This window comes from Saccopteryx bilineata, chromosome 4, assembly GCF_036850765.1.
Source record: "Saccopteryx bilineata isolate mSacBil1 chromosome 4, mSacBil1_pri_phased_curated, whole genome shotgun sequence".
NCBI lineage: Eukaryota > Metazoa > Chordata > Mammalia > Chiroptera > Emballonuridae > Saccopteryx > Saccopteryx bilineata.
The window spans coordinates 260,366,754-260,384,248 of record NC_089493.1 but is presented as its reverse complement, the minus strand read 5'-3'; positions in this window follow the sequence as shown (position 1 = coordinate 260,384,248).

The following is a 17,495-nucleotide window of genomic DNA, read 5'->3' as shown; positions in this document are numbered from 1 at the left end:
TCCATGCCCTAATCAGAGGGCCACCGGAGCTTCTGGGTGCTCTCGCCCAGCACTTGGAAGGATGTGGCTAAGCTACCTGGCGCCTCCGTGAGCTAGCTTCCCCTGCTCTGTTGACCTCAGAGAGCACACACTGTACATCAGGGGTCTCAAACTCGCGGCCCGCGGGCCGCATGCGGCCCGCCGAACAATTTTGTGCGGCCCGCAGACTAATCCACGAAGTTCAAAATATTTTGGATAAAATTAAGTAAGCCTAGGGGCCTACTTGTATTTTTCATTTCTCTAGCATCCTAGCTAGATATTAGCTTAGTTAACAGCAGTTGTGATGCGAACTACAGTTTCTGGTCGTTTTGTGACACTGAGTAAACTGCATGTACGATTGTGCTTGTTGTACTGATTTTTTTTTGTTTTCAACTGCAGTGAGAAAAGTGTTGTGTAACAGTTGCCTTTTGTAGACCTAGTGCGGCCGCCAAAGGGCTGTGATCTTGCTCTGCGGCCCACATGCTGAGTTGAGTTTGAGACCCCTGCTGTACATGGAATTGCTTCCCAAAGGCTGCACTCTGGAAATCCAGTGACAGGGTCACTTTGCTCTGGGACCACCAGCCCCATTGGGTATATTATTTCCACCCCAGATCAGGCCCAGGAAATACAAGGACTCGGGTTCCTTCCCTTCAAGCACCACATCGGGGGCAAGGTCAGTTGGAACACTTCTGTTTCTTTCTCTTTTCAACAACTCCTTCCCCCAGCCTAGGGCACCTCTATCTGGTGGGAATGGGTACTAGGTGTGGTTGATCGTCTCAAGGTCCTAAAATACATGACCCCAGGGCATTTGAAATTAAAAGCTCAGACTACTGCCTTTGTTCCTCAGACCCCTCCTGTTATTCTGCCCCAGCCTGAGGGACAGTGCCAGGCTCTGGTCTCAGCCCAACTGGCAAGGACATGTGGTGAAAAGAGGTGGGGAACTCCAGTTAATAATTCCCATCCTCTCACTACATTTGTTTTATATGATGTATATTTTAGGTGTGATCTGCAATATTCCAGCTTTCATTAAGACCTGCCTGGCCCGGGGTTTGATTGCATCTGGCCCTGAGTCATTTTCCAGCCGTGGGTCTCTGGGCATAAGCTCATCTGAGCACATTAAGGTTGGCTCAGGAGACCGCGGGCACAGGCCACAAACCCCTGGCCTGAGGCAAGCTGCTTGGCTCCTACTGAGAGTCTCAGAAACCCAGGCCTTACTGCACAGCGGGGGAGCGGGAGCAGGGAGGGAAAGCAAGGCGAGGCTGGTCTCCCATGCCCTGTCCACATCAGGGCAGAAACCCTGCCAGGATCAACAGCGTGGCTCCTGGCAAAGCCTCTGCCAGGCCCCCTCAACACTGTGGTCACCAAAGGCCTGTGTTTTTTTCTGAGATGTGGATATTGAAAATGACCTCCTGAGGTCTGGCACACAACTGGTTCTTAGAGGAAAGAGGACAGGGAGGTGACGCCGCTCTCCAAGGGGGTAATGAAAGCAGAGCAGGCGGTTACTGCGTGGGAACGGTGCTATAACAGCATCAGCAGCAGCAGCGCTGTGTTCACCTCCGTGAGGCCACGCTGCAGCCGGGACGTGCAGTCAAGTCAGAGAAATGTGCTCCTCAAAAGGACCTGGAGACCACTGAGTATCAACACTTCATTTCCCGAAGCAGCAAGCCAGAGCAGAGCATCGCTAAATGTTTGGCCGCCGTCATGCCTCACCCTCTTTGTTCAATCACTTCCTTTGTGTGTTTTGCCTTCTGCTGAGCTTTAAAAGACATCGTAGTTGTAAATTTACAACAACATGGATGGACCTTGATAACATCATACTGAGTGAAATAAGTGAATCAGAAAAAACTAAGAACTGTATGATTCCATACATAGGTAGGACATCAAAATGAGACTCAGGGACATGGACAAAAGTGTGGGGGGTTAGGGGGTGGGGGGAGGGAGAGGGGGGAGAGGAGGGGCACAAAGAAAACCAGACAGAAGCTGACGGAAGACTATATGACCTTGGGTGATGGGAATGCAACATAATCAACTGTCAAAATAACCTGGAGATGTTTTCTCTGAACATATGTACCCTGATTGATTAATGTCACCCCATTAAAACTAATAAAAAAAATGTAAAAAAAAAAACTAAAAAAAAGACATCATAGGCAAGGTTTGCCTTATTTTCGAAAATCAACTTATTGGCCTCAGGTCTGGACTAGCGTAGGTTACTTCGTGCAGCCAACTTTGGAAAAAGGACCTGGACACAGGCCATATGTGAGTCTGAGGCCTACCTCAACCACGGGTCAAGTGACCAGTCACCCTGGCCAGGGAGGCTTTGTAATGCTCAGTAGCTCAGCTAATCATCCTCGGTGGGAGGGGCCTGAGAAGACTCTGTTCCAGCAGGTTTCATGGTGGATAAGGAAAATCCGATCCAGTGGTAGTCAACCTGGTCCCTTCCGCCCACTAGTGGGCATTCCAGCTTTCATGGTGGGCAGTAGCGGAGCAACCAAAGTATAAATAGAAAGATAGATTTAACTATATAGTAAGTTGTTTTATAAAGATTTATTCTGCCAAACTTAGCAAAAATCCGACATAAAGTACTTGGTAAGTAATTATTATTATATGCTTTCACTTGCTGTAACTCTGCTTTATAAATTTTATAAAGTAAAGTTACTTCCCTACTTTATAAATCACCATTACTGTAGAACCGGTGGGCGGTTAGAAAATTTTACTACTAACAGAGATACAAAAGTAGGCGGTAGGTATAAAAAGGTTGACTACCCCTGAATGAGACTGTCTTCTGAAAGGTTTGCATTTGGGCCACACTAAGGAGAAGCAATAGGAAGCATGTAGGGGAGAGGCTGAGTGCAAAGGGTGGGCCATATGTGCAGTGGCCGCCTGGGCAATGAGAGCAGACACTGAGGCCGGGGTGGATGACCACAGGACAGCTCCCCCAGAGGCCGCACTGTGGGATTACCGGGCCATTCCAGACTCTCTTCCCTCTGTATGTACCTGAGGGACCCTGCACGTCTGTCCCTTCAAACTTGATGTAGCAGCATGATTATACTTTATGTTTGCAATGACCAAAATGGGTTTTTCTTTTATTTCAATGACAGTGCTTCTAAAAGATGAACATACTTCCTTAATTTCTAAAATGCTGGGCCCACAGTTCAGGGGTCCATGTCTTTATTCATGCCACTTGGCTCCTCTCTGCTGTCCCCTGCCTGAGCCATGCAATGTTATCACATTACTCCCCTCCTGCTTCTTTTGAGGAACATTCTCTTGATTCTTCTTCCTTTTTTTCTTCCTTGCCTGCTCATGATCTTCTATCTCTTCTCATGACCTCCTTTTCTACAGAGAAAGCTGCCCTTTACAGATACATTTGACCAATTGTGAAGCATCTTACACTTGGTGCATTTAGGTTCATTTCGGTTCATTCACGAGGGCTCAGCCAGGCCCCATGTGTGTGCCCTGCCCTGGGTGTCCTCTGCTATGCTCTTCTCCATGGAGCAGAAAGTCTGCAGGGTTCAGGGAACATGATTACTCAGAGCCCACACCCCATCCCCAGCTCAGATATGGTCCCCAGAATTCCCCACTCCGGTGGCTCCAGAGAGCTTCTAGAAGTGCCAGCTTCTTCTCTGGGTCATTCCTCCAAAGGGTGGTTCATAAAGCCGGGGGTGGTGATGGGGGATGAAGGGCCAGGGACAGCTGTTTGTGAGGAGAAGGGACAGACTGGAGAATGGACTCGTGGGCAGGGATGTCCTCACACAGGCCTTTTGGGCAGCCAGGAGACAGCTGTCCCTATATGTCCATGTTCTCAGGCAGAAGCTGGAGGGATCTGAGAATCCAGACTCTTTTCAGGCCATTAGGAAGGTATATTTGTTGACTCAGAACAATAGGACATGCTGTATTCAAGAGTTGATAGCTTGATATATAATGTTAAAATGAGAAAACAGGATCTAGGGCTTTCATCTGTACTCTTTTTTTTTTTTTCTGCATTTTTCCGAAGCTGGAAACGGGGAGGCAGTCAGATAGACTCCTGCATGGGCCTGACCGGGATCCACCCAGCACGCCCACCAGGGGGTGATGCTCTGCCCATCTGGGGTGTTGCTCTGCTGCAACCAGAGCCATTCTAGCACCTGAGGCAGAGGCCACAGAGCCATCCTCAGTGCCCGGGCCTCATCTGTACTCTTGATCAAACCTTGTAAGCATGAGGAGTGGGCCTGGACTCTTGTACTGGGTTTGTGTTCGTATTCACCCAGACTGGTTCTATTTCCACAAGGACTCACAGACTGAAGTAAGTGAAAAGAGAGGTGGAGTGGTTTGGTCAGCCATGACTTCACATTCAGAGGCATGAGCAAACCCCAACTGGAAACTAGATCGGCTGATTTTTCTATGCCTACCCTATTCCTCCAACCTCACCCTCAAAGCCAAGATATTCCAAAGACAGCCTTGAAAGGGCTTTTTATATTCTTTGCTCATTGTGCTTATCTGAAGTGTAACGAACTTCACAAGTACATACTTGGGGAATTCTTTGTTATCCTGTTGACATTTCAAAAGGATTTGACTGGCTCTAAGGAGTTTCCTTGACTTTACAAAGGAGGCCCATGTATCTGCTGAAGAGATTCCGAGTGAGCTTCCCTGTACTGGCTGGGCTTATCCGTGGTTAGCTAAACCTCCCGGTGGGAGAGCAGCAGGCAAGGTTCTAATGCCACGCGTCAATATGGACTCACATTAAATAGCAATTTGCCAGTAAGGAAAAATTATTGTCTGGTTCACTGTGGGGAAAGTGTCTCCTTGAAATAAACATATACTGCAGGATATAATGGCTAAGAAAGATTTTTATTGATTTATGAGATGACAGTTTGTGCAACTTATTTTTGCACCACGTAACTCTTTTGAATTGGCAATATCATTAAAAGAGAAGCTGGCAAGCTTCTCAGTCCCTAATGCCTTTGCCATATTAATTATTTTCAAGGTTATATATATATTACTCTTTCACGTGCGCGCGCGCACACACACACACACACACACACAAACTTGATCTGATTATTTTGAATAGGAATGGAAGGTTCTAAAAAAATTTTTTTAAATAGTTCTTCTAATCCCACAGGCTTCTTTTTCTCCCATTTCTGAAATATATATATGTTTTTTCTTTTACAATAGAGAAATAGACACATAGACAGGAAGGGAGAGATGAGAAGCATCAACTCATAGTTCTGGCACTTTAGTTGTTGATTGATTGCTTTCTCATATGTGCCTTGACCAGGGGATTCTAGCTGAGCCAGTGAGCCCTGGCTTAAGCCAGCAACCTTAGGCTTTATGCCAGTGACCTTTGAGCTCAAGCCAGCAACCATGGGGTCATGTCCGCACTCAAGCTCTAAGCTCTCTGCTCAAGCTGGTGAGCTTGTGTGTGCTCAAGCCAGCGACCTCAGGGTTTTGAACCCGGGTGCTCAGCATCCCAGATCGATGCTCTGTCCACTGCACCACCACCTGGTCAGGCTCATATAAATTTTGAAAATTCATTCTGAAAACAGTAAATTTGCCTTTATTTTTACTGGCTTTAGACAAGTGAGAGAAATTATTTTTATAGTTCAGGGTAGCCAATAAAAAGAGTTAAAATTGAATTCTGTAAAACCTCAGGAAAAAAATCTCTGAACTTTCTGAGAATCAGTGACCTCATCTGTAAAATGGGAGTCATGATACCTGCCTTACAGATTTTTCTGAGAATTACATAATAGAAAACATGTTGAAACCTTGCCACAGTGCCTGGCTCAGAGCGAACACTCAATAAATGGTGGATATAATTATAATATTATTGCCATTGCTTTCTTTTCCTTCCAGACTGCCTCCAGCACCATCTGTCCCCTCTCTTTTTTTATTGTAAAAGCCACTGCTTTTTTATTACCAGTTTCTGAAACTAGTTATTGTGAAAATGTATCAATTCTGCAATTTGTCATTTCTTCCAAACAAATAGAGAGAGTACTTTTTCCTAAACTGGTAACTTTTGATTTTTGTCAGCTCCTGACTGCCTCTTTTGATGAGTATATTAGGAGGTCAAAGCAAATGGCCTGGGGTTAGCATAAATTCCTACCGTATATCTACTGTTCTGGTCACACTTGGCAATATAAAAGTACAACCTTAACACTGCAGAAAAGGATAAAAACTCATAAAAAATTGATGGAAACTCTATCTTCTAGTGGGATATCGTACATACATTTCTAACACAACTGAAACTGCATTTTAACCCCAAATTTTAAGTGTTCTTGACTCAATTTCATTAGCTTCAAATAGCTATTTCTCCCCCAAAATAAGAGCAACATTGCCATCTACTGCTTGCATTTCACAATCACCAAAGAGAATCTGCTTGCTCTGAACAAGCAGCAAAACCTTTTCTACTTTATAAAACTAATACTTCAGTTTTTGTTTCAGCTTCCAGAATAAACTGTTTTATAGAGGCTCACTGTTTGAATATCTCTTGTTAAGGCCTGAAGGTGGCTCTACATTGAGTATGGGTCTTGGCTAATTTTAGTCAAATTTCTTCTCCCAAATTTTGTACACTGTGTATCTATCTTCAACCTTCCACCCCCCGACTATCATACTTAACACTGACCTAATGAGGCAATTTGTGTGTGGTTTTGTATCTCCACCTTAGAAATTAGCCATGGGCACGGAGAGGTGGAGGGGCGGGGGAGACCTGAGAAATACTGAGAAGCAATCTTTGTGGCCACTGCTCAAAAAGTGGTCATGCCTGCTTGACAAAGCCTCCTAAGACCCTGCCAGTGTGGAGTCAGCCCTGCAGTTGAACAAGGGCAGCCCTCCTGTGCCCTAGGACCGGATTTCCAACTATCCCTGCCACACAGACAGTTGTCAACAGTGTCATCTCCTGAATGCAGTTTTTCCCTCTGCCTCTACCATGATTTATTACTGCACACCAACAAATAGCTAATGCAGAGCTTTTTATTAACTGTAAAGTGGTTTTGGAAAGAGTTTGTATGAAAGGCACTTTGCAAAAGCAAGCCCTAAGTACTGCATGGAGTTGGAGAAGAGGTACCCTTTCTACATTTGTGTACATACTTGTCTGGCTTTTTATTTTTCCATCACCTCACTCGGCACCAGGAAACATCTTTCATCTTGGAATGGCTCTCTTCCACACTTTGCTGTTAGTTCAGTCTCTGGTGAACTGTTCTGGCCCCTGGGTGTGTTCCTCTGATACTAAGTAAGACTGTAAGGCTCCTGTGTAATGATCTGGGAGGTGGCGGTGCATTCTGCACAGACAATAAAATAATAAAAAGTGCCTTTACCTCATACCAGGCTAAACTGCACACCCCTTCACTGAGAACAAGGGCCCCTTTTCACATCTCAGGCAGGAAGCAAAATGACTTAGAACAAGTGGGATTTTTCACATCCTTGGAAGTGTGTTTGTCTCCACCGCAGGACTGGATGCCAGCTCCTTTCCAGGTCATTTCCCTCCTGGAATCGGGATCAAAGTGGACAGAGCCCACGGCACACTCCCTGGGGAGGCAGCGTGGTTTACTTTAGAGCAAGCACAGGGACTTTCCGAAACCCAAATCATAGCGAAAAGCAGGAAGGAGAACGTTTGGGGAAATGCTGTTAACACCTGATTCACACGTGTTCTCCTCCCCCTCTGCTGCTCAGAATCACTCATGGACACTGAGATGATTAGGAACGGATAGGCAACCTCCACTTGTATGGTCTCTCAAGACACAAAGCCATGGAAGCCTCACTTCAACTCCTCTGTTTCTTGTTCAACTGCAATTCTACACTCAAATTAGGGGATTTTCTTTTTCTTACCTTTTGACCCCCTTCACGCATGTCTTCCATCTCCCATCCCCTGCCCTTGGCAACCATCAATCTGTTCTCTGTGTCTGTGAGCTTGATTTTTGGTTTTTTTTTTAAGATCCACATACTATATAAGGGAGCTTATACAGTATTTGTCTCTCTCTGTACGACTTATTTCACTTAGCATAATACCCTCAAGGTCAATCTATGTTGTCACAGATGGCAAGATTGCATCCTTTTTATGGTGGAAGAGTATTCCATTGTGTGTGTATTATATGTATTATAATATATATCACATCTTCTTTATCCATTCATCCATTGATGGACATTTAGGTTATTTCCATATCTTGACTATTAAGAATAATGCTGCAGTGAAGGTGAGGATGCATTTATCTTTATTAATTTAATGGTTTTGTTTTCTTCAGATAAATACCCAGAAGTGGAATTGCTAAGACATATGGTACGCCTATTTTCAATTTTTCAGGAAACTACATACTGTTTTTCATAGTGGTTCTACCATTTAACATTTCCATCAGTAGTGTACCAGGGTTCCCTTTACTCCACATGCTCGCCAACACTGATTTCTTGTCTGTTTAATAATAACCATTCTAACAAGTGTGAGGTGAGGAAAACGTTTAGAAAGAAAAACAACCAAGCATAACCTCACCAGACTTTCTTTCTCTTTTCCTTTTTTATTGTTTTTAAGTGAGAGGTAGGGAGGCAGAGAGACAGACCTGCACCCTGACCAGGATCCACCTGGCAAGCCCATTAGGGGGCAGTGTGATCTGCCCATCTGGAGCTATTGCTCCTCAACCGAACTATTTTAGTGCCTCAGATGAGGCCATGATGCCATCCCCTCAGTGCCCCAGGCCAGCTTTATCCAATGAGCCATGGCTGTGGGAGGGGAGAGGAATGGGGGAGAGGGGGGGGAGGGGTGGAGAAGAAGATGGTTGCTTCTCCTGTGTGCCCTGGTGGGGAATCGAACCCAGGACTTCCACACACCAGGTCAATGCTCTACCACTGAGCCAACTGGCCAGGGCCCAGAATTTCTTCTTTGTATGTTTTCTTGCAGTTTTCTGCTCTTTCTACCAATTACAGAGCAGTGTGGGAAAACCTACTGTTGTTTTGCATTTCTCTTCTTATCCTGGGAGGTCTGTCAGTTTTTACTTTATATATTATGAGGATATGCTATTAAATGCATATAAATTTTAAATTATTGTATCTCTCTTGTAAATTGAACATTTTGTGCTTTAAAGGCAACCTGCTTTTTTTTTTAGTAATGCTTTATGCCTGAAAATTTCTTTAGTTGGATATTAATGTAAACGCACCAGTCATCTCTTCTAGACTTTACCAGGGGTACTACTCTCTTTCATCCTTTAGTTTCAACATTTGTTTGTCCTTATGATTTAGATGTGTCTTTTGTTAAATAACATATAGCTGAGGATTTTGTGTATCCAAGCAGGCATTTTATCTTCTTTTAACTGTAGGATGCAATTCATTTAGGTTTAGTGTAATTTTATCTTTGTGTTTTATTGATTATTAAGTTTATTGGGGTGACAGTTAACCCTTTGAGTAGTGAGATTTTTTCATGCTCGCTGACCCCCGGGAGTGAGTTTTTTATTTTTGTTTTTTCAAAAAATTAAATTAGTGCCAGTTCCAGTTTTATTAACTTAAAATCATGTTTATTTGATAACCAATTTATGGAAACAAGAACATATATTTGCCTTTTTTAAATGTTCCTTACACATTTTTAGAATAAAACAATCATACTCTGGATGGTCAGGAGGCATGAGGACGTACATGAATGTTTGTACCACTCAAAGGGTTAATAAGATCACATAGGTTTCAAGTGCAACATTTCTATAATACATGATCTGTATATTGCATTGTGTGCCCACCACCCAAAGTCAAATCATCTTTCATCAATCATCACAATATATTTAGATCTCTTCATCTTCATTTCCCCCACTCCCACTCCCCTTCTCCCTGGTAACCGCCACACTGTTGTCTGTGTCTATGAGTTTCAGTTTTATATCCCACATATTAATGAAATCATATGGTTCTTTGATTTTTCTGGCTGACTTATTTTGCTTAGCATGATGTCCTCAGGGTCCATCCATGTTGTCACAAATGGCAGTATTTTATTTTATCTTTTCTCATGGCTGACCTTCTTTTATATATATGTACACTATCTTCTTTATCCAGTCCCCATTCGAAGGACTCTTTAGTTGTCTCCATGTCTTAGACACCATGAATAATGCTGCAAGGAACATGGAGGTGCATATGTCTTTGTGAGTAAATGTTTTCAAACTTTGTGGGGTAGATACCCAGAAGAGGGATTGCTGAGTCACATGGTAGTGCTATTCCTAATGTTCTTGAGGAATAGCCAAAATGTTTTCCATAGTAGCTGTACCAGTTTACAGTCCCACCAACAGTGAATGAGGATTCCTTTTTCTGCATAACCTCTCCAACATTTATTACCTGTCTCATTGATAATAGCCATTCCCACAGATGCGAGGTGGTATCTCATTGTTGATTTGATTTGCATTTCCCTAACAGCTAGTGAAGTTGAGCATCTTTTCATGTATCTGTTGGCCATTTGTATGCCTTCTTGGGAGAAGTGTTCAGGTCCTCTGCCCATTTTTAAATTGGATTGTTTTTGTTTGATGTTGAGTTGTATGAGTTCTTCATATATTTTAGGCATTAATTCTTTGTTGGAACTATTGTTTGCACATATCTTCTCCCATTCAGTTGGTTGCCTTTTTGTTTTGTTGATGATTTCTTTTTTGCTTTGCAGAAACTTTTTAGTTTGTTATAGTTACATTCATTTATTTTTGGTGTTACTTCCCTTGCCTTTGGCGTCAAATTCATAAAATCTTCTCTAAGACCAAGGTCCATATGTTTAGTTCCTGTGTTTTCTTTTATGTAATTTATTGTTTTAGATCTTATGTTTAGGTTTTTGATCCATTTTGAATTAATTTCTGTACAGGGGGATAAACTGTAGTCAAGTTTCATTTTATTTCTTGTGGCTTTCCAGTTTTCCCTGCATCATTTATTATAAAGGCTTTCTTTTCTCCATTGTATTTTTTTGGTCTCCTTTGTCAAAAATCATTTGCCCACATATACATATGGTTTTATTTCTGGACTCAGTTCTGTTCCATTGGTCTGTATGTCTGTTTTTCTGCCAATATCATGATGTTTTTTTGGTTTTTTTTTTTCTCTTTTTTTTACAGAGACAGAGAGTGAGTCAGAGAGAGAGAGAGGGATAGACAGGGACAGATAGACAAGAATGGAGAGAGATGAGAAGCATCAATCATTAGTTTTTCATTGCATGTTGCAACACCTTAGTTGTTCATTGATTGCTTTCTCATATGTGCCTTGACGGCGGGCCTTCAGCAGACTGAGTAACCCCTTGCTGGAGCCAGAAACCTTGGGTTCAAGTTGGTGGGCTTCTGCTCAAACCAGATGAGCCTGCGCTCAAGCTGGTGACCTCGGGGTCTTGAACCGGGGTCCTCTGCATCCCAGTCCGATGCTCTATCCACTGCGTCACCGCCTGGTCAGGCTACCATGATGTTTTGATTATCATTGCTATATAATCAGTAGCTACAGAAAAAGCATTTGATAAGATATAACTTCCATTTGTGATTGATACACTCAGTAAAGTGGGTGTAGAAGAAAAGTACCTCAATACCATAAAGCTTCAGCTATATATGGCAAACCCTCAGCTAATATACTCAAGGGTGAAAAACTGAAAGCTTTTCCTTTATAATCAGGAGCAAGACAAGGATGTCTTCTCTCTACTCTTATAAAAATAGTACTAGAAGTCTCAGCCAGAGCAATCAGGCAAGAAAAAGAAATAAAAGACATCCAAATTGGAATGAAGGAGTAAAAGTGTGACTTTTTGCAGATGACATGATTCTTTATATAGAAAACCCTAAAGACTCCACCAAAAAAACTATTAGAAACAGTAAACAACTACAGTGAAGTTGTAAGATACAAAATCAATGTACAAAAATTTACTGCATTTCTGTATGCTAATAACGAAATTTCAGGGGAAAAAACAATTTCTTTTTCAACTGCAACAAAAAGAATAAAATAGTTAGGAATAAATTTAACAAAGGATGTAAAGGATTTATATACTGCAAACTACCAAGCAATATTAAAAAAGATTGAAAAAGACACAATGAAATGGAAAGTTATTTTGTGTTCATGGATTAATCAACACTGTTAAAATGGCCATATTACCCAAAGCAATATACAGATTTAATGCAATCTACATTGAAATCCCAATGACATTTTTTAAAGAAATAGAAAAAAAAATTAATCAGATTTGTGTAGAACCTCAAAAGACCCTAAATACCCAAAGCAATCCTGAGAAAAAAAGAACAAAGCCAGAGGTATCATACTACCTGACTTTGAATTATATTACGTCTTTGTGTTTTCTATTTATTTTTGATATTCTATGAAGAGTTTCTTTTCTATCTGTTCTTGCCTTTCTGGGGATTGCTTCAGTATTTTTCATACTGCTTTTCATTCTTTTGATCGAAAGCTACCCAAATTTTTGTTTCAGTTGTTTATTTAAAGTTTGTCTTGCTTTAAAAAACACACACTCAAGATATTGCTTTATATGGTCAACATTTACTAAGAGTTAGCCATATATTAGTCATTTTTTTCTTCATTTGTTCTTATATCTATTCTTTCTGGATTCACTTTTTTTCCAACTCTAGTATAACCTTTGGAATTTTCTTTTGTGAGGAGTACTGATTAGAAAACAATTTTCATTTATCTACAAATGTCTTTATTTTATCCTCATTCTTAAAAGATATTTTGCTGTGTATGAAATATTAGGTCAGCATTTATTTTAGTTGAAAACATTAAAGATAATCTGTTATCTTCTAAATTTTACTGCTACTGTTGAGAAGCTTGCTTTTAAGATAATCATTTTCTTTTAAAGATTTTATTTATTGATCTTTTAGAGACAGGAAAGAGAGAGAAAGGCAGGGAGGGGGGATGAGTGGGAAGCATCAACTCATAGTTGCTTCTTGCATGTGCCTTGACTGGGCAAGCCTGGGGTCTCGAACCGATGACTTCAGCATTCCAGGTAAACACATCATCCACTGCGCCATCACAGGTCAGGCAAGATAATATTTTTTGTTGCAGATTTTATTTTTTTTAAATTTTCTAGCTTTATTGAGATATAAGTAACATACTACATCATGTAAATTTAAGTATACAATGTGATTTATATATATATATATTGTGAAATGATTATTATACCATTTATCACTTCATATAAGTACCATTCATTGTTATTGGAGTAAGAACATTTAAGATCTATTCTCTTACCAATAGTTAACTATAGTCACCCTGCTGTACACTAGATTCCCAAACTTATTCGTCTTATAACTGGAGATTTGTACTTTTTGATCAACATCTCTTCATTTCTACCACCACCACCACCCCCACCCTCTGGAACCTGCAATTCTAATCTATTTTTCTCTGAATTTGTCTTTTTTGTTCTTTTTACATATAAGTGATACCAGATAGTATCTATCTTTCTCTGTCTAACTTATTTCACTTAGCATAATGTCCTGAAGGTTCATCTATGTTGTCACTGAGGTTGCCACTTTTAAAATCTTTTTGACTTCAACTTTCTCTAGTTTCACTATTAAATATCTATGAGTGAATTTCTTTTTATCCCACTTATTTGTGAGCATCAAAAATCTGTGCTCTAATCCCAGATACTGCATTTGTCTCAGGTCATTCTCTTATTTAAGAATTCCTAACAAATGTATTTTGACTTTCATGTTCTATCCTCTGTATCTCATCTTCTCTCTTTCATAATTTCCATCTCTTCATTTCTTTGTTTCCAATCTAACTTTTTCTGACCTACCTTCTAGTCTACTAATCCTCTCTTTGGCTATGTTGAATCTTTTAATAAATCTATCAATCCAATTTTTAAAATGTTACAGAATTTTTAAGTCAAGAAGTTCTGTTTAGTTTTTTAAAAAAAAACTAAAATCTTACACTTTCTGGTTTCCATAGATAATTTCTAGATTGTCAATTTCTTATTTATTTATTTTATATTGAATTTATTGGGGTGACATTGGTTAATAAAACTATACAGGTTTCAGGTGTACAGCTCCTGTAGTTTGTATTATGTGTTCACCACCCCAAGTCAAGTCTCCTTCCATCACCATTTATCCCCTTTCTACCCTCCTTTACCTCGCCCCACCCCCTTTTCCTCTGGTAATCAGAATATTGCTATGTGTGTCTATGAGGGTTCGTTTCCTTTTTTCTTTCTTTATACCTTCACTTTTTTCACTCAGCCCTGCAACCCCCCTCCCCTCTGACAGCTGTCAGTTTGTTCTCTATCTATGAGTCTGTTTCTATTGTGTTCATTAGTTTATTTTGTTCATTAGAGTCCACATATGAGTGAAATCCTATGGTCCTTTTATTTCTCTGACTGGCTTATTTCCTGTAGCATATTGCTCTTCTGGTCCCTCATGCTGTCACAAAAGGTAAGATTTCTTTCCTTTTTTGTAGTATTCTATTGCATATACATAGCACAGCTATTTTATCCATTTATGTACTGATTGCCACTTGGGCTGCTTCCAAATCTTGCTATTGTAAATAATGCTGCAATGAACATAGGGATGCATATATTCTTTTTCATTAGTGTTTCCCAGAAGTGGAATCGCTGGGTCATAAGGCAATTCTATTTTTAATTTTTTTGTGTGTGTATTTTTCTGAAGCCGGAAATGGGGAGGCAGTCAGACAGGCTCCCACATGCACCCGACTGGGATCCACCCGGCACACCCACCAGGGGGCGATGCTCTGCCCCTCTGGGGCACCGCTCTGCTGCAACCAGAGCCATTCCAGCGCCTGAGGCAGAGGCCACAGAGTCATCCTCAGTGCCCGGGCCATCTTTGCTCCAATGGAGTCTTGGCTGCGGGAGGGGAAGAGAGAGACAGAGAGGAAGGAGAGGGGGAGGAGTGGAGAAGCAGATGGGCGCCTCCCCCATGTACCCTGGCCAGGAATCGACCCCGGGACTCCCGCACTCCAGGTCAATGCTCTACCACTGAGCCAACCGGCCAGGGCCTATTTTTAATTTTTTGATGTAACTCCATACTGCTTTCCACAGTGACTGCACCTTTCTGCATTTCCAACAGTGCATAAGGGTTCCCTTTCTCCACATCTTTGCCAATACATATTGTTTGTTGGTTTATTGGTGATAGCCATTCTGACAGGTGTGAGGTGATTTCTCATTATGGTTTTAATTTGTATTTCTCTGATGATGTTGAGTATCTTTTCATATGCCTGTGGCCATCTGTATGTCCTCTTTGGAGAAGAGTCTATTCAGGTCCTATGAACATTTCCTTTTTTTTTTTTTAAAGAGAGAATGAGAGTCAGAGAGGATAGATAGGGACAGATAGACAGGAATGGAGAGAGATAAGAAACATCAATCATTAGTTTTTCTTCATGACACCTTAGTTGTTCATTGATTGCTTTCTCATATGTGCCTTGACTATAGGGCTACAACAGACCGAGTAAACCCTTGTTCAAGCCAGTGACTTGGGTCCAAGCTGGTGAGCTTTGCTGAAACCAGATGAGCTCACGCTCAAGCTGGCGACCTCAGGGTCTTGAACCTGGGTCCTCCGCGTCCTAGTCCGACGCTCTATCCACCACACCACTGCTTGGTCAGTCTCCTATGCACATTTCTTAATGAGATTGTTGTGTTCTCATTTTCATTTGTTTCATTGATTTGGTATCTTTTGATTTGTTTCTTGATCTCATTGTTAATCTATTCATTGTTTAGTAACATGTTATTTATTTAGCTTCCATGTCTTTTTGTGTTTTTCAGATTTTTTTCTTGAGTTTGATTTTTAGTTTCATATTATTATGGTTAGAGAAGATACTTGATGTGATTTAATCTTCTTAAATTTTTTATAGTCCGGCCCTCCAACGGTCTGAGGGACAGTGAACTGGCCCCCTGTGTAAAAAGTTTGGGGACCCCTGCTTTAGAGTCAGGAGTTTAGATAGATTAAACTCTTACTTGAAAATGTGAACCTCTGAGGTCTCAGCATTTTCTGAGTGGCTCTTCCACTAGACTTTTTCTGAGTATGCCTTGAACTTTTTCTCTGCTGGTCCCATGACCCCTTTAAGGTCCTAAAAACTGAAGCTCATGTTGGGAAGATAGGGAAAATGCTTTCTGGGCACTGTGGCTTGAGGGAGTCTAGTTAGCTGTTTCAGAGCCCACTTTCACTCAGATATTGGCCCAATAAGTTACTATTGCACTTTGATGCTTTTGCAAAATATATTTTTTATATTTTATTTTCCATTTTTACTTTTTATCCCTCACTGGGAAGGTGGATCCAAATACCTAGCCCACCTTATTACTTGAAACTGGAACTTATTTCAGTTTGAATCTATAGTTAAATCATAGCAAATATGAATTTTATAGTGTAACTTTCTTTGCATAACAATAGATCATAAACATTTCACTTGATTCTGCTAGCAGGGAAAATTAATGCAGTGTATTCATTCCACTCCCCCTCCTTCATAAGTTAAGCATTCCTTCTTCGTCAGTTCAGTTCCAGAGCCTTTAATTTGCAGAATTGAGACAATGGATAAGGAGAAAGAATAAAAAACTTTGAAACATGCTTGAGTGGTTTATATTGGAGCAGGCTCGGACTTAATGGCAGTAGAAAAATTAAATAAATCCAGAACCTGGGAAAGAAAGGAAAAGAGAATTTGTGGGACTGGTTTTGGAGTCCTGTTAAAAATGTGGAGGAAAAATGGAGTAGAGGCTTCCCAGGTAGCTAACCTTGCCTGTGAGACAGTCAGAATAAGACAGAAAGATATCTTCTCAATGATGGTTGTTCTTTAGTTTATTTGTAATTGTAGTGTGGTCATGGGTGGATGCCAGTGCCGCGTTGACCTACCCAGCCATCTTCAATAAAGCAGAAGATGATCTTAAGAGCTTTTACTGTGCTTTAAGAATGAAGGAGCTTTGAGAAATTTAGATTAGGAGATTGGATTTCTAATAATTTGTTAGACTTCGTGATATTTCTTTGAATGAATCTGTTTACGATGTTTGTTTACAACACTGCTTCCTTTTATTCTGAGTACACCTTATAAAATGCTCATTTTTAAACAGCTGCATAATGTTATATGAAATTTAAATGGCATAACTTATCTAGTCATTCCAAAATTTATTGAACATTTATATTGTCTCTGTCGTTACGAGAGTGAATATCTTTTTATTACAAAATCTTTTTAGCATGTACCTTCTTTTGTCAAGTCTTAACACTCACAAAATGTTTGCCATATTGCTTCGGATATTTTGTTTTTGAAAGAAATAAAAGTTGGCCCTGGCCGGTTGGCTCAGCGGTAGAGCGTCGGCCTAGCGTGCGGAGACCCAGGTTCGATTCCCGGCCAGGGCACACAGGAGAAGCGCCCATTTGCTTCTCCACCCCTCCGCTGCACCTTCCTCTCTGTCTCTCTCTTGCCCTCCCGCAGCCAAGGCTCCATTGGAGCAAAGATGGCCCGGGCGCTGGGGATGGCTCTGTGGCCTCTGCCTCAGGCGCTGGAGTGGCTCTGGTCGCAATATGGCGACGCCCAGGATGGGCAGAGCATCGCCCCCTGGTGGGCAGAGCATCGCCCCATGGTGGGCGTGCCGGGTGGATCCC